The sequence below is a fragment of the Zalophus californianus genome, chromosome X (assembly GCF_009762305.2).
Source record: "Zalophus californianus isolate mZalCal1 chromosome X, mZalCal1.pri.v2, whole genome shotgun sequence".
Lineage (NCBI taxonomy): Eukaryota > Metazoa > Chordata > Mammalia > Carnivora > Otariidae > Zalophus > Zalophus californianus.
Window position 1 is genome coordinate 10,019,006 of NC_045612.1, and position 25,337 is coordinate 10,044,342.

The 25,337-nt window shown below is 38.6% G+C and overlaps 1 long non-coding RNA gene across 1 annotated transcript in view; it reads right to left on the reverse strand.

The window, feature by feature from the left end:
* Positions 1–5,937: 5,937 nt before the first annotated feature.
* LOC113931288 overlaps positions 5,938–25,337 on the reverse strand; it is a 37,164-nt gene continuing 17,764 nt past the window's right edge. The window contains exon 3 of the long non-coding RNA XR_003522714.1: positions 5,938–6,026. This is a non-coding gene — a long non-coding RNA (uncharacterized LOC113931288). The remainder of the gene's footprint in view (positions 6,027–25,337) is intronic.

Consider the following 25,337-nt stretch of genomic DNA (forward strand, 5'->3'; position numbering starts at 1 on the left):
CCAAACTCCTTCTCCCCAGCATCTGACAACCACTAATCTACCTTCTGTCTCTAAAGATTTTTGACAAGGGTGCCAAGATAATTCACTGGGGATGAGCAACTCTATGCCAGCAAATTAGATAACCTGGAAGAAATGGGTGCATTCCTAGAGATGTATCAACTACCAAAATTGAACCAGGAAGAAAGAGAAAACCTGAACAGACCTATAACCACTAAGGAAATTGAAACAGTCATCAAAAATCTCCCAAGAAACAAAAGCCCAGGGCCAGATGGCTTCCCAGGGGAATTCTATCAGACATTTCAAGAAGAATTAATACCTATTCTCCTGAAACTGTTCCAAAAAATAGAAATGGAAGGGAAACTTCCAAACTCATTTTATGAGGCCAGCATTACCTTGATCCCAAAACCAAAGACCCCATCAAAAAAGAGAATTACAGACCAATATCCTTGATGAACATGGATGCAAAAATTCTCACCAAAATACTAGCCAATAGGATCCAACAGTACATTAAAAGGATTATTCACCACGACCAAGTGGGATTTATTCCTGGGCTGCAAGGCTGGTTCAACATCCGCAAATCAATCAACGTGATACAATACATTAACAAAAGAAAGAACAAGAATCATATGATCCTCTCAATAGATGCAGAAAAAGCATTTGACAAAGTACAACATCCTTTCTTGATCAAAACTCTTCAGAGTATAGGGATAGAGGGTACATACCTCAATATCATAAAAGCCATCTATGAAAAACCTACAGCGAATATCATTCTCAATGGGGAAAGGCTGAGAGCTTTTCCCCTAAGGTCAGGAACGCGGCAGGGATGTCCACTCTCACCACTGCTATTCAACATAGTATTAGAAGTCCTAGCCACAGCAATCAGACAACAAAAAGAAATCAAAGGCATCCAAATCGGCAAAGAGGAAGTCAAACTCTCACTCTTTGCAGATGATATGATACTGTATGTGGAAAACCCAAAAGACTCCACCCCAAAACTGCTAGAACTCATTCAGGAATTCAGTCAAGTAGCAGGATATAAAATCAATGCACAGAAATCAGTGGCATTCCTATACACCAACAACAAGACAGAAGAGAGACAAATCAAGGAGTCGATCCCATTTACAATTGCACCCAAAACCATTAGATACCTAGGAATAAATCTAACCAAAGAGGCAAAGGATCTGTACTCAGAAAACTATAAAATACTCAGGAAAGAAATTGAAGAAGACACAAAGAAATGGAAAAACGTTCCGTGCTCATGGATTGGGAGAATCAACATTGTGAAGATGTCAATGCTACCTAGAGCAATCTACACATTCAATGCAATCCCCATCAAAATACCATCCACTTTTTTCAAAGAAATGGAACAAATAATCCTAAAATTTGTATGGAACCAGAAGAGACCCAGAATAGCCAGAGGAATACTGAAAAAGAAAAGCAAAGCTGGCGGCATCACAATTCCGGACTTCCAGCTCTATTACAAAGCTGTCATCATCAAGACAGTATGGTACTGGCACAAAAACAGACACATAGATCAATGGAACAGAATCGAGAGCCCAGAAATGGACCCTCAACTCTATGGTCAACTTATTTTTGACAAAGCAGGAAAGAATGTCCAATGGCAAAAAGACAGTCTCTTCAACAAATGGTGTTGGGAAAATTGGACAGCCACATGCAGAAGAATGAAACTGGACCATTTCCTTACACCACACACAAAAATAGACTCCAAATGGTTGAAAGACCTAAACGTGAGACAGGAGTCCATCCAAATCCTAAAGGAGAACACAGGTAGCAACCTTTTCGACCTTAGCCGCAGCAACTTCTTCCTAGAAACATCGCCAAAGGCACGGGAAGCCAGGGCAAAAATGAACTATTGGGATTTCATCAAGATAAAAAGCTTCTGCACAGCAAAAGAAACAGTCCACAAAACCAAAAGACAACCGACAGAATGGGAGAAAATATTTGCAAATGACATATCAGATAAAGGGCTAGTATCCAAAATCTATAAAGAACTTATCAAACTCCACACCCAAAGAACAAATAATCCAATCAAGAAATGGGCAGAAGACATGAACAGACATTTCTCCAAAGAAGACATCCAAATGGCCAACAGGCACATGAAAAAGTGCTCAACATCGCTTGGCATCAGGGAAATCCAAATCAAAACCTCAATGAGATACCACCTCACACCCGTCAGAATGGCTAAAATTAACAAGTCAGGGAACGACAGATGTTGGCGGGGATGTGGAGAAAGGGGAACCCTCCTACACTGTTGGTGGGAATGCAAGCTGGTGCAACCCCTCTGGAAAACAGTATGGAGGTTCCTCAAACAGTTGAAATTAGAGCTACCGTTCGATCCAGCAATTGCACTACTGGGTATTTACCCCAAAGATACAAATGTAGGGACCCGAAGGGGTACGTGTACCCCAATGTTTATAGCAGCAATGTCCAAAATAGCCAAACTGTGGAAAGAGCCAAGATGCCCATCGACAGATGAATGGATAAAGAAGATGTGGTATATATACACAATGGAATATTATGCAGCCATCAAAAGGAATGAGATCTTGCCATTTGCAATGACGTGGATGGAACTGGAGGGTGTTATGCTGAGTGAAATAAGTCAATCAGAGAAAGACATGTATCACATGACCTCACTGATATGAGGAATTCTTAATCTCAGGAAAGAAACTGAGTGTTACTGGAGTGGTTGGGGGTGGGAGGGATGGGGTGGCTGGGTGATAGATATTGGGGAGGGTATGTGCTATGGTGAGCGCTGTGAATTGTGCAAGACTGTTGAATCACAGATCTATACTTCTGAAACAAATAATGCAACATATTTTAAGAAAAAAGAAAAAGAAGAAGATAACAGGAGAGGAAGAAAAGGGGAGTATGTCAGAGGGGGAGACGAACCATGAGAGATGATGGACTCTGAGAAACAAACTGAGGGTTCTAGAGGGGAGGGGGGTAGGGGGATGGGTTAGCCTGGTGATGGGTATTGAGGAGGGCACGTTCTGCATGGAGCACTGGGTGTTATGAACAAACAATGAATCATGGAACACTGCACCAAAAACTAATGATGTAATATATGGTGATTAACATAACAATAAAAAAATTTTTAAAAAAGCACAAAAAAAAATCAAATAAATAAATAAATCTTTAAAAAAAAAACTCTAACGGTCAAAGAAAAAAAAAAGATAATTCACTGGGGAAAGAATAGTCTTTTCAACATATGATGTTGAGACTACTGTATAGCCATACACAAAAGAATGAAGTTGGACCCCTATCTCACACACTATACAAAAATTAATTCAAAATGGATCAAAGACCTAAGTAAAAGAAGTAAAACTATAAAACTCTTAGAAGAAAGCATAGGTATAAATTGTCTTCCTTTGATATTTGGAATTACCCACTATCAACAATTCCCTTATGGAACTTAGATTTGTCTGAAGTTTTGTTTTGTTTTGTTGTTGGTTTGTTTGCTTGCAAGCAAGAACTCTACCTAATAGCCCTTCTTCCCTGACCCTCTTGCAGTTAGAATATAATATTCCTGATAAAAGTAATGGATTGTTTTCTTCCTTAATGCCCTCCTCCACACTCCCACACTCCCACTCAGGCCACATAAACACAAATTTATGGCATGAGTTAATTAAAATGTGTTCTCCTAGAATGCAGTTGATTGGGTTTGAGAAAACCATTATTGGTATCTTCACCTACTAAGTAGTAACTGACTAGGTTCTTGTGTAAAAGACCATATTGCCAATATTCATCAAAGTTTTTATTTTACAATTTGACTGTCATGTTCTTGCCTAATACTCTGAACGGGAACATTTTTTGCCCTCTGGGGCAGCAGACCAATCTTTCAGAGTTGTTGGCTTTAGGTTATCACCCTTACTGACATGCTAAATTTAGGCTTAAACTGAAGGACAGTTTTGCTCTGGTTTGACTGCTTCTACAATGCTAACCTCCAAGGTATTTAGCTAGCCAATCTCTGGCAGTGTTTAAGCATGTGTTTTTTGCAGGGCTAAATTAAGTTGCGATGAACTTAAAATAAAAAAGAAATAAAAGTTAACGAGTTGTTCAATTGGCTCTATGGCCATCAAACTCCATGTATGGAACCAGACAAGGCTGCTATGAATTATAGAATATTATTGAGGAATAGAATTAAGAGAATTCATCACAAACAATACTAGTGACTTGCCATTTAGTGATAGTCTATTTATTAAGCATTCTAGTTTTACCTTTGTGTGAATTTTAATTTTCCAAACAAACCAAATAAATATATGAAAACCCTTTTTTTCAAAAAGTAAAACCGTGTGTGTGTGTGTGTGTGTGTGCACGCGTGCGCGCACGCGCATGTGTGGGGTGTGTGTGTGTGTGTGTGTGTGTATCTGTGTGGTGGGGGGAGGAGGAAGGCTTGGAGGAAGAGACCAATTTGTTACTCCCAGCAATAATATGACATTCTTACTTCAAGAGAGTCAAGGGAGAATACACACACATACAGATCTACAACAAACTGGACAAATGATGATGGTGCTTGCGACTTTCCTCCTTTAATCATAAATGCTAACATTCTTTAACTTTACACACTGCCACAGTTCATTAAATTAAATAAAAGAAAATGCAAATTGCCATCCTCATAAAGTGAATGCAAGAGTGTGCTCAGGGTTAGACCATCTTGCTGAGAAAGTATACAACTGCAGAATTTAAGTAAGAAGAAAATAACAGTAACAATGCCTTCTGTTGAATAGGGTGGAAGATGCTGTTTCAACCATTTGCAGGGATCCTTTTTTCTCTCAGCAAGGCAATTGTACCACATGCTTCAGAAAAATGTCTTTTTGACATTCCAGAGGAATGAATACGGAGTTTTCAAGTAAGAAAAATGCAGATGAAAAGGACAACAATGAGTGCACCAATATCCATCTGAAACAGAGGACAAGCTTGCTGGTTGGTATTAAGTCTAGGCCGTAAGATAGATAAGGATGTCAGGTAATGCATCAACACATGTAGTAAAAGAAAAGTATGTAAAAATAAGCAGCAAACTAACCTTCCTCATCTCCTAGAGCTTCCTCATATCCCTCGCTGCTCCTGCACTGATTCATTTTCTTCTACCTAAACACTAAATGCTGAAGTTCCTCATTCCCATTCCTAGATCCTCCTTTCTTTGACTCTACATTCTTCTTAGATCATTCATTCCACTCCTGTGGCTTCAATTATGATTCATACACAACTAATGTCCACAGGTGTAACTCCAGCTCGCATATTTCTTCTGAACTCCGGGAAGTCTCCATCTGTTTCCTGAGTATCTCTACTTGGGACCCTCAAAGGTATTTCAAATTCAGCATGCCCCAAACAAAACTCATGATCTTTTTCCCCTAACCTGCCCTTCTAGCAACCCCATCTCAGTAAATGACACCACAACCCATACATTTGCATAGTCAAAAACCTAAGGTTCATCCTTGATACTTCTATTTCCTTCAGGCCATTAGTGGCAGAGGCACAATTTGAACCAATATATTGACTTCAAGTCTGGTATCACATCACTATTCCACAGAGTAACAAAGACCCTGGAATCTAATAAGCAAACATTTCATGAATTTGAACTTATTGGACCCATTTTCTCTAGTCACCAGTATTTGTTCATAATGCATCCCAGGGGGAGGGGAAGGGAAGGGAATATGTACTAAAGTAGAATTGTGAAAACAGGGCACTATTCCCAGAGAGCCAATTAAAAAATGTTAAAAGTTCCTAATAACCTCTCACATTGACACTAGATTTTTTTATTATGATGTTATAAGATGTTGAGTGAGACTTTTCTTATTACCCAGAAAGACAACCTGGAGCTTAGAGCTGAGGACAATGAGGCACTAAGTACCCTGTCTTCTTAAGATACCTGCCAACAGTAGTGGCCAGACACCTCTGCAAGGGCTCACTAAACTTACCAAGTGGTAGCATGCCTTGTCCTGGTACCTCCAGCCACCATCTCAAAGTGTTTCCTCTCCTGTAGCTTCCCAGAATATTTAAGAGGACTGGAAAAGGGAGAGCAAAGGAATCAGAGTCAAGAACACTTGTTGCAAGGATGATTGGGCTCATGTGCAGGCATCATCCAACCATCCATCCATCCACCATCCATCATCTAGAATTGACTCTGGCCTTGGTGGGGAATCGGGGTCCCAGGGGGACCCTGCTGTGCCAGACATTGTCCTTATATTCACTAGATCATGGATAATATGGAGCTGGGGGCTGAGCTGGCCACTGCAGAGGGCCACTGGTGGGGCAGGGGGTGAGGCAGGGGAGATGTCAGGTTAGTGGTTATTTGCTAGTGAATAAAAAAGTATTTTAGTATTTCAGCAGTGTTTCTTAAAGAGGGGAGGATATTGGCATTGAGGTATCACTATTCTCCAAGGACTGTTCATGCATGGCACACATTGTTCTCGACTCCAGTATCTTTGCATATTACATTTAATATCCCTGGTCCCTGGACACTAAATGTTGTCTCAGTTACCCTGACAACCACTAATGCCTTCACACATTTGTAAAGACTTTTTGGGTGGTAGGAAAGCAATGTACCACACAGGCTGAGAACCACTTCCTCGTCCTCCACACTAGGGAACTATGTAAATAAACAAATCCAGGAGCATCTGCCTGGTTCAGGCGGCAGAGCATGCAACTTTTGATCTCAGGGTCATGAGTTCGAGCCCCACGTTGGGTGTAGAGATTACTTAAAAATCAATCAATAAATCAATCAATCACAAATCCACTGAACTCTTGCAAAACTAAAACAGAGGCCCACAGGGGAGCCAGCAATTCAATACCTTTGTTGCAGGGAATCTCGATGGCCAGGAGGAGATAACAGAGAAGCAGCAATAACAACAACAACAAAAAAAGGAATACAATCACAGCCAGGAAGTAAAGAGAAATTTGTTCATGTGTCCATTTTCTCCCACTTCCTGTTCACTTCAACACACTGGCGGAGTTAGACCTTGAACAAGGAAGAGAGAAGTATCTCCTTCAGACCCTGTCTTGCCACCCCTAAATTATCAGGGTCCCAGTTTAAGCCTATGCCAAAGGGGAAGGGAAGAAAAATGCAAGTTAAATAGAGGTTGATACTGAAACTGTAAGCTGTGTTGAGTTTTAATAACCAAAAGTGACCAGATACTTATGGAATCTGTCCAAGACTTTATTAAAGGACAGGAAAAAGAGATTCAGTAGATTGTGGTTGAAGGCAATGACAGGAGAAAAAATAAACCCGTTTCATGTTTCTACCCCACTGGGTCCAGACTTCACAAAAACACGATTGCAATGCATCTGTATCATTTCATGTATTCTAATTTGGTTCTTTTTCCTTCGTATTTGAATACACAGTTGTTGGGTTGAAGTTTGATTGAAGTTAAAGATTTACAGCTTTGAGAGGCTACCATGTTTTCTTTTCTCTCACTTACATTAAGTTTAGGAGAGCTACGCATCAGTATATTTGATTTTCTATTTTCCTCTCATTTTATTAGCTAATAAGGACAAAATAAAATAAATGTAAAACATTCAAATAACGATACAATAAACCCTGATGTTCACTGGGAACTGCAACACTGCTCAAATTGAACTGATGTCTGGCTGGAAGCACCGCTACACGATAGCACAAAATGTATAGTACAGTACTCATTTCTGGGCTGTTTTATAACAACTCAAAATTTGATATATGATAGACAGTTTAGGGACTTAAAAGTAGAATGCGTTCGAGTGTGAATTAGGTAAAAGTTGAGCCATGAAATATGAATGTCATATACTGTTATTAATGCACCTATTTGGTGCTATGAAGGGAGAGAACAAGGGCCCCACCTGCTCTGCTTTATCAGCTATCTTCACACAATTAGTTGAGTCCTAAAAATCCACTTGAAGACCTTTATTCTTATAAATTAATATTTGAATTCCCTTACTATAGAATCCCTACCCTTCCAAGAGATGACATAGAATTATCAGTCACTTCAATTTTAAAGCTTTAAAATTTTACATTTTTTGACTTTTTGGCAAACGGATACCATTATGGATCTGATTAAAACTATAAACCCTCTCCTCAAAAGAATGAACATATGTTCAATTTTGATTACAGTTGCAATTCATGAATCAGCTCCCAGATTATTCAGTGACCCCAGTTAGGACAGATTGTATTCCACAAAGATGGCAGCATTGAAGATTTATCACATTCTACATGCCCTTCTTCCACTGTGAAGTTGACACTATGCCATTGAGAGACTGTGGCTGCGTTCCCTGCTTTTAAATCTGGGCAGATCTTTGTAATGGCTTTAATGGAACAAAAGATGAATTTGGACCCCTACCTCTCTCCATATACAAAGTTAACATAAAGTGAATCAAAGATCTAAAAGTAATAGCCAAAACTATAAAACTTTTAGAAGAAAATGTAGTTGTAAATATATGTGACCTTGGGTTAGGCAGGAGTTCCTTGATAACTAAAACACAAGTAACCAAAGAACAAAAACTTAAATGGGACTTCATCAAAATTAAAAGATTTTGTGTTTTAAAGGACACATCAAGAAAGCGAAAAAACAACCCAAAGAATGGGAGAAATATTTGGTAAATCATGTGTCTTCTAAGGGACTATTATCTAGAATAATTAGAAAATTCTTACAACTCAATAATAAAAAGAAAAATAGCCCAATTTTTAAAACTGGGCAAAGAATCTAAATAGATATTTCTCCAAAGATGATATATAAATGACCAATAAGAACATGAAAAATGTTCAATGAAATAAAATGTTCAATGTAAATTGTCATCAGGAAAATGCAAATCAAAACCACAGTATCGTACCACTTCATACCCACTAGCATAGCTGCAGTAAAAAATACAGATTTGTTAAAGAAAAGAAGTCAGTAATAATGTCAGGAATGAGAAGGCGACAGATAAAATGAAAAATTCTTAGAAAAACATAAAAATAATATGGGCTCAGAGAAGAATATGTCTTAAATAATCAAAAATACTGAATTTGCCGTCTACCAAATAGGAAAGGAAGAAATAATTCCAATCTTCCAGAAACTGTTCTAGAAAATAGAAAGTAAGAGGAGCACATCCCAACTCTTTTTTTATGTGACTAGCATAGAATAGATACCAAATCCTAATAAGGAGAGGAGAAAGAAAAAAATTTTGTCAGTTTCACTCATTTAACATAATGTAAAAATCATAAGCAAAACATTAACAAAGTGAATAAAGCAATATCTACAAAGGATAATACATCACATCTAAGTTGCATTTATCACAGAAATGCAAGGTTGCTCTATCATTACAAATTCACATAAGGAACATTTTTTTTAAAAGATTTTATTTATTTATTTGAGAGAGAGAATGAGAGAGAGAGAGCATGAGACGGGGGAGGGTCAGAGGGAGAAGCAGACTCCCCGCTGAGCAGGGAGCCCGATGTGGGACTCGATCCCGGGACTCCAGGATCATGACCTGAGCCGAAGGCAGTCGCTTAACCAACTGAGCCACCCAGGTGCCCATCACATAAGGAACATGTTAACACATGAGCAGATGAAAAATGAACTTATGATCTTTCAATAGATGAAGAAATAACGTTTGATAAAATTTAGCATCCATTCGTGATTTTAAGAAGAATAATAAACTTCTCAGCAAATTACAAATATAAGAAGATTCCCTTAGTCTGACAAAGAGACTTCAAACAACCAAAGTGAACATATATTTGTTAGTGAAAAGTTGAACTGTTTCCTCTCTGAGAACAGGATTAAGACAAGGATGCATGCATGGTATTAGCACCTATATTCAACACTGTATTGGGTGTTCTAGCCAATGCAAAAAGCGATCAAAACAAAGGATTTTATGAGGAGTGTAGAAAAAAGAACAAGTTTGTTACATTTTTGTGTTTAGAGAATCCTAACCCATCTACCAAATAGGAAAGGAAGAAATAATTCCAATCTTCCACAAACTGTTCTAGAAAATAGAAAGTAAGAGGAGCACATCCCAACTCTTTTTTTATGTGACTAGCATAGAATAGATACCAAATCCTAATAAGGAGAGGAGAAAGAAAAAAATCTTGTCAGTTTCACTCATTTAACATATACAGATCTACAGATAAATTGTTAGAATTAATGGGAGAGTTGCAAGGTTGTGGGGAGAAAATAAATATTCAAAAATTAATTGTATCCTTCCCTCTTCCCTTCCCCTCTTCCCGCCCCTCCTCGTCCCCATGTGCACAGAGTAAAATACTACACAAACTGCAGCCACACATCAAAGTTAATGAATCATTTCACAAACCAAATGGAGGGTGAAAAAAGTAAGATATGTTATATACTACTCCATTTAAATAAAGTGCAAAAACCGGCCAAACTAAACTATATATTTAGGAGTGCAAACATAGGAAATTAGACCATAAAGAGAAACACTCTCCATGTATCATATATGTAATTTATTTTTATGTTATTTTATTTTATTTTTTATTTTCTTGTAATTTATTTTTATATATCAATACGGATTTTTAAAAACTGCAAAGATCTCAAAAATTATTTGTGTAGATTTTAAGTGGAAAAGAGTGCTTCCGAAGGAGAGAAGCTCTACAATGGATGGAGGCAAAACAAAGAGTTGAAACATTTGAGGGCCCTCAGGTAGTTTGATGTAGCTGGGGCAACAGGTACATGTGTGGGACTGAATCTGAGCTCTCTAGAATCTGATCTCTGAAGAGCTAGGGCTGTAACCGTTTACATGTGGTTTGAGGTCGCACAGCGAATCACATTGGCAGTATTCTTTTTACTTTGACCCTGGTGCACGGACTATGACCCAAACCCCATCAGAGCTGGTAATAAATTCCACAATTATTAGCAATTCTAACTACTGAGAGCCAAAGAATTGATGAGGCCAGGAGGAAAGGTCTGCCCTTTAACCAGAAGCTATACATTCAAGTCACCTTCAAGGCAATTTTCTGGGGCAAACCACTGCCCATGCATTTATATGTGGTTAATGAGTAGTGAAAAGCCCTTTTGAATGTTCAGAGACCCTTTTCATTTGCACACAATTAGGATTAAAATGAAATGTGCAGATTAACATTGAATGACATTCTTCTGTTATCTTTTTTCGATCACATCATGCATGAAAACCAAAGGTCTCTTTGTCATAATAGGGTCTAATTTGCTTAATACCCAAATTTATAAACTTGAATGTTTTTCCCCTCCGAGAATTTGCCATGGTTTCTGAGCTCTTGACTGTCTCAGAAATTGTTAATGCAATGAATCCCACATATAAACTCAGAATTCAGAGCAGAAGACTGGTAGGGAAATCTCTGTTCAGAGGAGGCAGTATGAAAGGTAAATGGTAAATGTTTAATGTGGCAATTGAACTTTAAAAGATATTTGTTTCCCGAGGGTAAAGGCAGTGGACAAACTTTCTAAGCACATTTTAGCTGTAAGTCGGCTCGCAAATTACTGTGGATATGAAAATGGTATCTAAAGACATCTTGCCGAGGAAAGATTTGGAAGCAGACACGTGGTGAGCTTGTTTGTAGCAGGTGAATTCGAGCCACTGTGATGTCAGCTCTTCCGTTCCCTCTGTATCAGCAGTCTGTGTGGTTGCTTAAGAGTCAAGAGTGTCGGGATTCAAATCCCAGGGGCGTCACCTTGAACAAATCAGTCCGTGCCTCTCTGCTTCAGTGTCTTCATCTGTAAAATGGGGATGAAGAGAAGAATGCCTGCTTCACAGGGCTATGAGGAGGTTTCAAGAAAGCAGGCAGCCCGGCACGCTGGGGACATTCACTCGACCTAAGTGATCGTCATTAGTGTTGGAACACCTCTCATGACATTTAGAATGAAATCAGTTTTAAGTCACAAGAAGATCGAGTTCTTTTTAAAAAACTGTTTCTTCAGCATGGTTTCCTATGTGATTCTAGTGAATGGGGCATTACATGATTTGCTTCAGTAAGTGTCTGCTCTGCATCTGCCCTTTTAACTGCTTCCAGCTCCCCCACATCGAGGCCATGGGTTTCAGATCAAAAGCTTCGTGAATCCCTCGTGGAATTCCTGCAAGCCTCCAGCCCCATTTTGCCAGCTGCCCTCTTTGAACCAGTCCGTGCTGTCTCAGCCTGTCTCTGCATCCTGGACAGTGGAGCTGGCCTGCAAACCGCCCAGCAGCGCATGCCTCAAAAGAAGGCTGCTGTGCCCTAACCCACAACCCTGCCCAGGCTTCTGAGGAAGAACACTGCCGGTCAGAACCACCACCTCACTGTTCCCCACTCTGCCACTCCCACCCCCAGCAGTCTAAGGGGACAAAAACTGAACAATGTCTGCAATGACTCCAAACTTTCAAATCACTGTCTTCTAAATCTTCTTTTTTTAAGACTTTATTTATTTATTTGAGAGAGACAGAGAGAGAGCGACCACGACCCGAGCTGAAGGCAGATGCTTAACCAACTGAGCCCCTACCTCAAGCTACTCTCTTCGAAAAGGGAGGTCCTCAAACTAGGCCCCAAGGTCAAAAGCCAGCCCTTGGCCTGTTTTTGTATGGTTCTTGAGGTAAGAATGGTTTTTACCTCTTTAAAAGGGTTGTAAAGGAAGGAAGGAGAGGAGAAACAAAAAAAGAAAAAGAATATGCTGCAGAGACCATATATGGCCCCCAAAGCCTAAAATGTTTATCATCTGGCCCTTTACAGAAAAAAGTTTTCTGACCCGGTTCTAAAACCCAGATGTCATCTTTTCAAGCCTTTGCTTGAAGGACTGTAAAGTCCTTCTGTGGTTCCCCATCACTCTCAAGATCAAGTCTTCACTCCATCATCTGACCCTGCCTGTCACTCAGCCCTTACCAACTTGGCCTCGGAACCCTGAGCTCCTCGAACTTGCCTGAACGCACCATACATTGTCATTCTTCTGTGCCTTTATAAAAACTCTCTCCCCTCCCTCAAATACCTCTTTCCCCTTGCCCACATGGAAAACTCTTCTTGAACGTTCAGCTAAGTTATAACCTCTCTGAAGCCTTCCCTGACCCCCCAGAGCAGAATTTAAGGCATCCTCCTCTGCACACGCGCAGCACGCAGTTATACCCCCCACTACTGCACTTGATATACTGCTGTCTGAGCCACCGCTCTCAGCCGGGTACTGACATGTTTCATTTCCTTCTGGCTGTTTATATCATGTGCACAGCCTAAAAACTGTTTGAATTTACTTCTGCTCCTATTTACTGTTTACTTAATTCAGGAAAACAGAAAGGGTGAACCAACAGTCCCCCATTAGAAGTAGTGTCAAGAATATAGTCTAGGTCCAGAAAATGATTTGAGAAATCATCGACACATTACATGCAGTTCTAAGACATCTTAAAGATACTCTTGGGAGAAAATGAGCCTTGGTTTTACAGATATATGAGGCACTCCATTCCAAGGAAATTGATGCTATTTTAGGAAGTCTCCTACCTGGAGTTCCTATATGATTTAAGGCATAAAAGGGGAAATGGACAAAGATAAAATAAGTGGCCAGTGAATGGGGGGGAAATGAAAAAATCCACATGAATGACTATAGTGCTCTAAATGACATGATTATTCAGTCTTAAAGATCAATTAACTAAATAAATTATAGTACATGCATACTATTGAATTCTGTGGAAAATTAAATGGGATGAGATATTAGTATGGAGAAAAGTTCATGGGGGAAAATATGCTGAAAATCTATATACACTATGACTTTTCATGTCATTTAGTCATAATAAAAGGCAACACACCCTTTGTGTGTGTATTTGTGTGTGTAAATGTATTTAAAACTGTGCAGGGTATGCCTGGTTAGTAAAAAAAGTTTCCTCTGTGAGGAAGGGAGGGGAAGGGGGAACATGTTGGGGGTGCTGGGAATCCAGGACAGTCAAAGGACACTTTAACTGCTAATTCTACTTGTGAATTGCTTGAGTTTGTTAAATTAATGAGCACATTTTCCTTTTGTCAATTTAAATTAAAACTAATAAAATATCCATTCAAATAACATCCAGATCCTGCAATATATAACATCTCAATAGGGCCTAGAAATATAGGTAATATATTCTAAGTCAGTTAACTTAAAAAGTATCTTTTCTTAGAAAAAAATACATATATATATATATATATATATATATATATATATATATATATAAAATGAAAGAAAATCGTAAGTGCTGAAATGGGAAGTCCGGGTCTCAAAGACAAGTTGAGAAAATCAGAATTAAACTGGACAGACTAAAGCAGTTTCTATGAAAGCTGCATAAGAAAGGCAGGAGATAAAAGTCAGGTGTCCATGACAATAAAGATGAACACGTGGCCAAAAAAAGGAGTGTGGGGGGGGTATTAGGCAAACTTTCTGTAAAGGGCCAGATAGGTGATATGTTAGGTTTTCTAAGCTAAGAGGTAAAACGTGGGTGTTATATAACCATTTACAACATCGCTCTTGCTCTCACTTAAGGCCAGGCAGTTGGCTAAAGTTCTGGTTATAAAGCGGAGAGCAAAATAGTCATGACCCTTGTCTTTACAAAGTTTACAGAGTAGGCACATGCCTGGCACATAAAGGAGGTCCTTGTACCTAGTAGCAACTCCAGGGCCTTGAGGGTATCCGTTTAACCCATCTTCCCTCCATGTCACAAATACAGCAGCTCTTGGAAAGCATCTCTTATACTACCCCGTTGTACTAAAGTGAACTGTTCTCATGCCTGCATATGCAATAGGTGAAAACCTGTGATGAGCCAAGAAGCATGTTTTACTTATCTTTATTTTAAGATTGGAGAGAGAGAGAGAGAGAGAGAGAGCGTGAGAGCGTGAGTGGGGGGAGGGGCAGAGGGAGAGAGAGAATCGTGAGCCGACTCTGCACTGAGCACGGAACCCGAAGCAGAGCTTGATCCCCCTACCCCGAGATCATGACCTGAGCTGAAACCAAGAGTCAGACGTTTAAGCGACTGAACCACCCAGGTGCCCCTATTTATTTTTGTATTCTTAGTGCCTAGCCCTATCTGTCCTTAGTACATGTCATGCACTTGATAAATGCTTGTCAGGATGAATGGAATTTAACTGCTTTTTATCACGTTATTTGGGTGCCTTTTTAGGTGAGCATTTTTCCTTTGCTACATTTAACTGTGTTGCTTATAAGAAAGGCTTTGATTTCAAAGCCTTCATGTTTGAGAATGGAAGGGGGCGTATTTTCACTGCAGTTGACATCATCATAAGGTCTAAAAAAAATCCTTGTGACATCCTATATTTTCAGTTGGAGTTTGAAGTAAAAGTATTGTTTTCTTCTTCTCCAAGGAAAACTCTACCTAACCACAATTTTCTTGTTGGTTTCAACAGGAGGCTGTTTGTTTGCACACCCCTCTTGTGAGATCAATCATGTCTTACATCTTTTTTATTCTTTATCATTTCATAAAGAGAAGGGACAGCTTTTTCTGATGTTGGCTGTTCTGTCTTTGTGCCCTGTGGGTAAAACTGAATGCACAGATAGTGACTACTCAAATGCCCATCTGGATGGCTAAAGCTGACACTTGTCTTCTATACGAGCAGGTGTGAAGCTGAAAGTGTGTCCTAGTCAGCATGAAAGATGCAAAAGCTTTTAAAAGCATACTCTATTTTTACCAGTACAAAAGGAATGCATGTTTATAATAGAAAAATTTGAAAATATAGAAAAATGGAAAATAGGAGAGAGTATCCCCACCATCTAAATACATCTCTTATCACCTTCTATGCCTCTGATTCTTCACCTATAAAATGGAGTTATAACAGTACCTACTGAAGGGTAGCAGAATATGCTACCCCAAAATATGCCACTTTGACACCTGATTATTTTGGGCTACAGGCACTTGAGAACAGCAAATGCAGGAGGAGGCTTTCTCTGACCTTTCCTTACCTGCCTAAGGACAAGATCCTCCAAAAGGAACTCAATTGTCATAGACCCTCTCCCTCGGAGTTTCATCAACCAGGGAGGATTGGCTCTTAGCACGGGAGAGGAGACTAGAAGTCAACACTATGCCCAGATAAACTGTCACAAACCATCATACCTTCCATCTGTTCTTCTAAGGGCCTAGTCAACTTTCCTAAAAATTATTTACCCTCCCCCGAAAGGCCTATGTTCTCTCCTCCCCTTTCCCTATTAAGATGGTATTGATCCTGAATTCTGAGCTGTCCCTGTGAGCTACTCATTTTTCCTGGGTATCTGCCCTGTATACCTGAGGTGTACATGTTAATAAACTTCTGTTTGTTTTTCTCTGTTAATCTATCTTTTATTACAGGGAATCTCAGCCAATAACTCAGAAGGGTAGAAGGAAAATTATTTGCCTTCCCTTATACTACTTTGTAGTGTCATGATGAGCATTAAAAGAATTAATACATGTTACAATGCTTAGAAGAGCACAAAGAGTGCTCATCACACTGAATATTATCTTTAAGCATCTTAACTTCTTTATTTATCATTAGAGCACACATTTTCTATGGAATTCTGGTTTTTTAGTTAACATAATCATGACCCAATGCCTCCAACATATTATAACTATTAGTAGTAGTATAGGATATTCTATACAAAAAAATCCCCAATTCTTGCACATTTTATAAAATAACCTGAAGTCAGTCTACAAAACCCATGAATATTAACATTATTTGAAATCTTAACTGATCCCATCCAACCACAATTGCCAAAATAGCCTAGAAAATCTGTTCATGAAATATTTACAGCCAACACCCATGCTTTCAATTATACCCACGTGACTCTAAAACCACTTATAGAGAGCATGCTTCGAACTGTCCAAAGAAATCTTCATTTGAGCTAAGCCTCAAATAAGTAATTGAATATTTGAATATTTATGGAAACTAAATCTGAATATTCAACTCTACTGTAGCCCATCACAGTTACATAGTAATGTCATAATTATTTACACTGTTGCCATAATATTCCTTTGTTTTCCTGAATCATAAAAGGTCGGTAATTATTGTTCATCACTTACTAACTTCCTTAACATGGCATTTTTTAAAAGTCTACATGCTGCTTGTCCCCACCCTTCTACATACTTTTCAATTTCAGAAATGACTTGCTTAATGGGTAAAGTAGCCAGTGGAGAATAGATATGCATTAAAACTGCATCTGTGAATGCCAAGTATAATGGATAATCGTGGTAGCTCTCTAGCTCCCTAGATGAGAGCCATATGAATGAAGAAAGGTAGGCCATGACACCCAAATCCCAGGCAATAAATTATCAAATGACCTGAAGTGTCAGTTCTCACAAGAAATACAAATAGTAAATATACAGGAAATATAAGTCCAACTTGTTTAAAGAGTTAAAGAAATGCAAAATTTTACAAAATGAGACTCCATTTTTATATAATAAAGAAGTAAAAATAAATGTAATAATAAATCCCAGTGCTGGAGAGGCTGTGAGAGGTCTGCTCATGTATGGCTTTCATGGTGTGAATGCAGCCCTCCGAGTGGAGAATGTGTGATGCCTATCAAGAGACATAAAATACTTATACTCTTTTGCCCAACAATTCCACACCTGGAAATTTATTCTAAGTGACTAATCAAAAAAAACAAGGTTTTATAAGTTTGTTTTATTAAAATGTCTATGGTCATCTTATTTATTCCTGAAAAAAAACTGTAAACAACTTTAATGCTCAGCCAAACATTTCATTATGTTGCAAGAATTATATTGATATAATATTAAGCAGTTATCATAAAGGATACGTCTGAGGATGATGTAAAAGCTGGGAAAATAACTTAAAGTTAATATTCTGTGAGACACAGTGGGACACAAAATTGGATTATAATAGACCCTTTACATTTTTGAGAAATCGGGTCTAAGACTTACAGCATTCCAACTTTGCAAGCCATTATTGTAAATAATTTCCCTTTTAACATGCAGTAAAGAATAACTAAAACATCTAACTGTAAGTTAAATACAATTTTTTTCAGATTTCACTGAATTGTTACTGGAGTGCATGATGAGTAGTTCTTTGAATTACTTTTTCTTTTCCCATCTTGAGCATTTAGTGGACCTATTTATGCCATGAGTTCAAATTGCTGCTAAATTCCACATACCATTAATTATTTTGCTCACAATTTCTATTTTTGGACTAAGGAACATGACTTTACTGGATTCTGCATTTCTGTCACCAGCTCTAGCATTTGGCTTTCTTTTATAGCCTTTTTCTTCCACAGAGAAACTTTATTTTTACCACTCTCTGAGAGCTACTATATAAGTAATGATGAATAGGGAACCACGGGAAGTGGGGTGGAGAGGCTGGGCAGCCCCCTAGGCTCACTCACTGGCTAAGTGATTTGCTTTGGCTCATCAGTCTCGGGGTGTACATCTGTCAAGTGCATGTCTCCACAGCAGCACCCCTTCACTAAACGTGATCAACCAAATTTTTGCCATTCCTAAAATAAGCCAAACACTCTTGTGATAGGAACCTTTCCTTATATATACCACTCCCTCCGGTGAGCTGTTCTCATCCCCACCCCTCACATCAAATTGCTAGTCACCTTTTAAGGCAAGGTTCAAGCATGACTTTATTTATGAAACCTTCTCTGACACCGCCAGGAATGGCTAATCCCAGTATCATCCCTATGACATTGAGCGTGAAGTGAGTATACACAGTCAAGTCCTAAACTAATGCTTGCTTGTGGGAGATTTTACTGGTGTTGATTATAAAATGTCATGACAGCAAAATCAGGATCTATTTTCAGTTTCAGTTGAAATTCAAGGAGACTCTTCATGTAAGAGAACCACACGTAGCGTGTGATGAATATTAAAGTAATTTATAAGTGTATAATGCCTAGAAGACATTCTCACACGTAGTTCATACTCAACAAATGATAGACAACTCTTTCTACTATTGAAGCTTTCAGAGAAAAGGGCCACCGATTCTGAGGTACTCAGGTTAGAGACATGAAGAGCCATAGCGTTATGCCATCATCCCTGGTGTTGGTGAGCAATGATTAAGAACTCTCCAAGATTAATAATTAAGGTGGCCCACATAAGATATGGATATTCCAACACAAACCAGGATTCATGGGACTGAAGAATCGACTTAGAAAGGATGAGAACTCAACTCTTCACCATAGTGGAAACTAAGATCAGAGCCCTCTGCAGTCCCTGCAGAGTTTATTATAGATAATTGTGTAGACGTGAGATTTCTAATTCCAGAGTGTGGGTACAGTCTCAACAAGCATTCTTGTCATTCTCATGAAGCCTCAAGGTCAAGAACCCCTTGAGTATTATTATAGTTAGATATCTGGGTTGAAGAGACCCTACTGGTTACGTCTAAGAATCTGGTACCAAAGAGCACAGAACTATGTCAATTACCCCACGTACACAAAAACACACCCACCCACAAGTACTGACAGCTACAGACAATAAAAGCCTATCTAGGTGAGGCTTATTTCTGTCAGGGGGTGTTACATAGCTCTCCTTGTGCCTTCACAGACTTTGGCAATATCTTGTGCTAGCCTCTATCTGGGCATTTCACAGACTCAATTATAATAAGTTCTGTACACGTTGATTGACACAACTGTATCCCCTTTTAGAAAATGGGTTATGTCATGGAAAAGGATTGTTTGTCCTTAGCACACAGGACCCTTTCCTCTGTCTCCCTGCTATTCTGAGGCAGACAGATCTCTGTGAAGCTGTCTCTGGGGTGCCATGTGGCTAAACATGCCACACAACCATTCATTCTCTGGAGTTTGGCACCTCCCCAGGGCTCTACCTGGGAAGCAAAGTATTGACACTCTTCGCTGGGAGCTGCAAATGCCTCCATCCTCTCTACCCATGGAGATCTATTTTAGCCTCTGAGAAAACCCTGTTTCCTCAGCTCCCTTGCTCATACAATGCTATTTTCCCCTCATGTATCTTTTCTTTTTTTCTATGTCAGTAGTCATATGCATTCCCTAGGAGTATAAGTTTTTGGAAACCAGAACTAAGAAAACCATTTCCTCTGCTTTGTGCCTTGTCAGATGGCTCTCCTGAATGGTGAATACAAAAAAGGTTTAGCTACTTGGATTTGGGATGGGAGGTAGAAAGAAAACTAAACTACTGAGAGGGGAAAAAATGGTTGATTTTATCTTGCCACATTCCCAAAGACTCCTAAGGGCTGGTACAACTTCATAAGCACCTGGTTGGCCTCTTTCCCTTTTTTTGGGATGTCAGATGAAAAGTTAAATTCAAAAATTCACTCTCTTAAGCAATGTTGTTGTGAATCCTTTTGTAGAGTGACTTTTGAAAAGAAAATGAATAATTACCTCCTGTTTTTTCTTAATATTTGGCAGGTTTCTTAATGTGAAGCATATCTTTACCTTTATTTGGCCTGATACTTAAGGACTAGTGTGTGGTTTTATCATTGATAAACAGGGCTACAAATTAAAATAGAATTGAGAAAATAGCTTTTTTTTTTAACCTCCATCTTACAAGACCAGGTCACTAATGAAATTAATGCCTTAAGCTAAGAAAGTATAATTTTAAATAATTATGCTCAACTATTTTAAATCAGTTATAAATTTTATTTGTGAGCTCTTTGCTAGAATAAATGTCTACCCTAAGGCTCCTAAGGTCTTTATGTGAGGTACTCATAACTGTCAAATCTATTAGCATGGAGGTTTTTGTTGATTGAATTCATGATAAAATCCACTATCATTATTTTTTTTGTTAGATATGTAAGACTTGATATAATTTCTCTCTTCAGGATACATTTTTATTATACATTTTTATTGTATATTTCAGCAACAAAGCACATGCCACCTGGTGGCTGAAAGAAATATATAACATAATAGATTTTGAAAATACTTTGTGGAAAGCCAAAGGTTCCAAAATTATCACTTTGAATGTGTTTCTAAATCAGTGGCAAACACATATTTGGGGGCAAGGCACACCACAGTAGGAAATCTTACAGGTTCAAACTTAGACATTCAGTGAAAGCTGTATCAAATGGAGACATTTAATAACGATGCTCCATTTTAGTTATTTTTTTACCTCTTTCCAGAATTGTTTTGTATTTTGAAATATTTTAGTGCCATTATGTCATGTGCATTTTATTAAACAGCGGTCAAATTATTTACATGCAGAATTTCTTGGTCTGGTTCATACCTAGAAGCATGAGGAAAATATTTACTTTTCTTTCAACTAACAAAGGAGGGACATAATTAGGTAATGTGGGAGGCATTAATTTCTTCCAGAATTTGTACTAGAGTAGTCCCTGTGTGCCAGGGACCGTGCTAGCAGAGGGTAATGTGGGGGAGGGGAAACTCCAGAGAAAAGCCCTTTGGATTGACAATCAGGTCTGCCTTCCAACTCCCAGCCAACTGGTTGTGTGACCTTTAGAAAGTGTTAAGCCACCTGGTTCACAAAAGTCAGATATGCAAGCCCTTCTTTTTAAGGTTTTAGGATCGATTTTGTTTGCTGTGGTCCTAATTGCAGCCTAGGAGCTTGGAACAATGACCCTGTCAAACAACAATTCCTCACTTTTTTCTTCCCCCAGCCCCTGACAACCCACCATTCTACTTTCTGTTTCCATGGTTTTGACTACTCTGGATACCTCATATAAGTGGAATTATATAGTATTTGTCTTTTTGCAACTGGTTTATTTCACTTGTCAAAATGTCCTCAAGATTCATCCATGTTGTAGCATGTGACAGGATTTCCTTCCTTTTTAAAGGCTGAATAATTTTCCATTGTATGGATATACCACATTTTCTTTATGCATTCACACCAGAGAATGGACATTTGGACTGCTTCTACCTCTTGGATATTGTGAATAATGCTGTAGTGAAATGGGTGTACAAATATCTATTATCTATTTGAGATCTTGATTTCAATACTGTGGATATATATCCCACAGATGTGGGATCGCTGGATCATATGGTAATTCTATTTTTAATTTTTTTTTTAAGAAACTCCCATGTTATTTTCCATTGTGGCTGCACCATTTTCCATTCCCACCAGCAACGTACAAGGTTCCATTTTCTCCACATCCTTGCCAACACTTGTTATTTTCTGTTTTGTCCATAGTGGCCATCCTAATGGGTGTGAGGTAATATCTCACTGTGGTTTTGATTTGCATTTCTCAAATAATTATGATGTTGACCATATTTTCATATGCTTGTTGACCATTTGTATGTTTTCTTTGGAGAAATGTCTATTTTGGTCCTTTGCCCATTTTTAAAATCAGGTTACTTGGTTTTTGTTGTTGAATTTTGGGAGTTCTTTATATATTCTGGATATTAACCACTTACCAGATACATTCTTTTCTCTGATCCCATAGGTTACCTTTTCACTGTGTTGTTTCCTTTAATGTGCAGAACTTTTTAAGTCCAATGAAGTCCCATTTATCTTTTTTTAAAGAATTTATTTGTTTAAGAGAGAGAGAGCAGGGGAAGTGACAGAGGGAGAGGGAGAGAGAGACTCTCAAGCAGACTCCTCACTGGGCAGAGCCCAATGCGGAGCTCAATCCCAGGACCCAGAGATCGTGACCTGAGGCAAAATCAAGGGTTGGCCGCTTAACTGACTGAGCCACCCAGGGGCCCTCCCATTTATCTGTTTCATAACAGATAACATTTATCTGTTATGCTCTTGGTATCACAAGAAACCAAGAAACTATTGCCAACACCAATTTCATGAAGATTTCTTCCTCTGTTGTCTTCTAAGAGTGTTATAGTTTTAGGTTGTATGTTTAGCTCTTTAATTCATTTTGAGTTAATTTTCATATATGGTGTAAAGTAAGGATCCAACTTCATTCTTTGGTATGTGAATATTCAGTGTTCCCCACACCATTTGTTGAAGAGACTGCTCTTTTCCCATTTGTGTCTTCTTAGTTCCCTTGTTGAAGATAATTTGATTATATATGTGAGAGTTTATTTTTAGGTGTTTTATTCTGTTCCACTGATCTATGTGTGTGTCTTTATGTTAGTACCACACTGCTTTGATTACTGTAGTTTTGTAATATGTTTTAAAATCAGGAAGTGTAAGGCCTCCAACTTTATTCTTCTTTTTCAAGATTGTTTGGCAATTCAACCAATCTTGTTTCTCAAGTCCCTTGAGATTCCATATGAATTTTAGGATTTTTTTTCTATTCCTGCAACGGACCCAGAACAATATGACATAAAAATCTAGGTTTTGATGTGTAGCAGTAAGTGTTTTCTTAAACTCCTGGTTCATCCTATCCAAGGATGCTGGTAACTTTGTGCCATGATTCAACCTCTTTACTTACATTCCTCACTCCCACTCCTACCTGATCAGAGCAGATTCACCTCTCATTTTGAAGAGATCTCCAGCACTGATCATTCATACCAACATGGGCAACTTAATCATTCCATTTGTAGCCATGGGATTTCCCTACAGTGGCTTACACCCTAGAAGCACTGTCCCATTAAATTTTCTATCTGTGCCTTTTATTCTGATTAGCCAGCCATTTCTTTCTCCTCAGTCTGGCCTTGTACATTATCTTCTATGCCCCTAGGCAATCATGAATCTTTCACTAACTAACCAATCACTAACCTGCTAAAGTTTCCTTCATGGGGATTATGCCTCAATCGCCCAGCTTTGGCCTTAAGACCCTGGACATTCTCCCTCCCTGAGAGTGTCACAGAGTAGACTCCTACCAAATATAATATCTGAGAGAGTCACTGTACTACACAGAGCAATCTTCAAATGTATGGTCACCTGAACTGAGTGAAGCTTGGCCCCTTTCTCACAACTCAGTCAAGTCTCCTACATCTGCCTGCAGCAAGATACAAAGGCTGACTGAGTCTTTATCTTTAACTGTGTTCATTGGTGAATTACCTGAGGTTACCTGAGAGGATGCATCTACTAAACACAGCAATGTAATGACTTCCAAATGTGATCAAAAGGCTGAAAGTTCCATTTGTTGTGGCTTATGAGACCAACCCATGAATAGTGGAAATGACATCTTATCCATATTATCTGAAAACTTACCTTAGTTGAGTGTCCCTTGGTTGTGCTATTATATTTGAAAAGCTTAATAAAACAGACTCACAACGTAAACGTTATGATGTGTTTACAAAAGTAAATAAATCGTGATAATGCTTACTGTCGGGTGATAAGATCACTAGCTGGCAAATAGCGCACTGATTAACAATAAACAGGTTCTCTATAAAAAAAGTCAAATACATAGAAGCAGAGAGTAGAATGGTGGTTACTAGGGGTGGAGAGGTGCAGAAAATAGGGAGATGCTGACCAAAGGGTACAAAGTTGCATTTATGTAGGATGAATCAGTCTGAAGATCTAATGTGCACCATGGTGACTATAGGTAGTAACACTGTATTGAATACTGGGAATTTACAAAGAAAATAGATTTCAAGTGTTCTCATCACAAAAAAAAATAATGGTGACTATGTGAGGAGATAATATGTTAATGAGCTTGGCTGTAGTAATCATTTCACTGTGTATATGGATATCAAATCATCATGTTGTACACTTTAAATATACACAATTTTTACTTCTAAAAAAATTTTTTTAAGATTTTATTTATTCATTTGACAGAGAGACAAAGAGCACATGCAGGAGAGCGGGAGAGGGAGAAGCAGGCTCCCCACTGAGCAGGGAGCCAGAATGCAGGGCTCCATCCCAGGACCCTGGGATCATGACCTGAGCCGAAGGCAGTTGCTTAACCAACTGAGCCACCCAGACACTCCTAAAAATTTTTTGATTTGTTTTTTTAAAAAAAATAGATTCTGAACAAAATTGCATCAAGTTTTTAAGCATGTAAGTAGATTTTTTTATTTTTATTTATTTATTTATTTATTTATTTATTTATTTATTTATTATTAACATATAATGTATTATTTGTTTCAGGGGCACAGGTCTGTGATTCATCAGTCTTACACAATTCACAGCGCTCACCACAGCACATACCCTCCCCAATGTCCATCAAGCATGTAAATAGATTTTTAAGATGATTTTGTAAAGCAAAACAATGCTCCTGAGATAAAGACTTATGGACTTGAATAAGAGACTCTCGCAGCTGCACGTGTAGACATTTGGTGTTAAGCAGATGCAAGGAAACTAGTGTGCATCAAAAAATGATAATGTGGGAGGTGCTTTACATATATGACTTCCCTTAATTATCACCATAAGCCTGGGGTATGGATGGTATTATTATCCTACGTCATATGTGAAGCTATTGAACCCCAAAGAGGTTATGTGTAGTTATGTGTCCGAGGCCACACAGCAAGTAAAAGGAAGAACCAAGATTAAAACCCAGATCTGTATGCACAATACCAAGGGTTACATGATAGCTTTCAGGGAAGAAGACACAGGGATATCCATGTAGCTGCAAGATGACTGAGGAATTCAGTATAAAGCTGATGGTGAACGTGTTCAGAATTTGTCTCTTGAAGCTA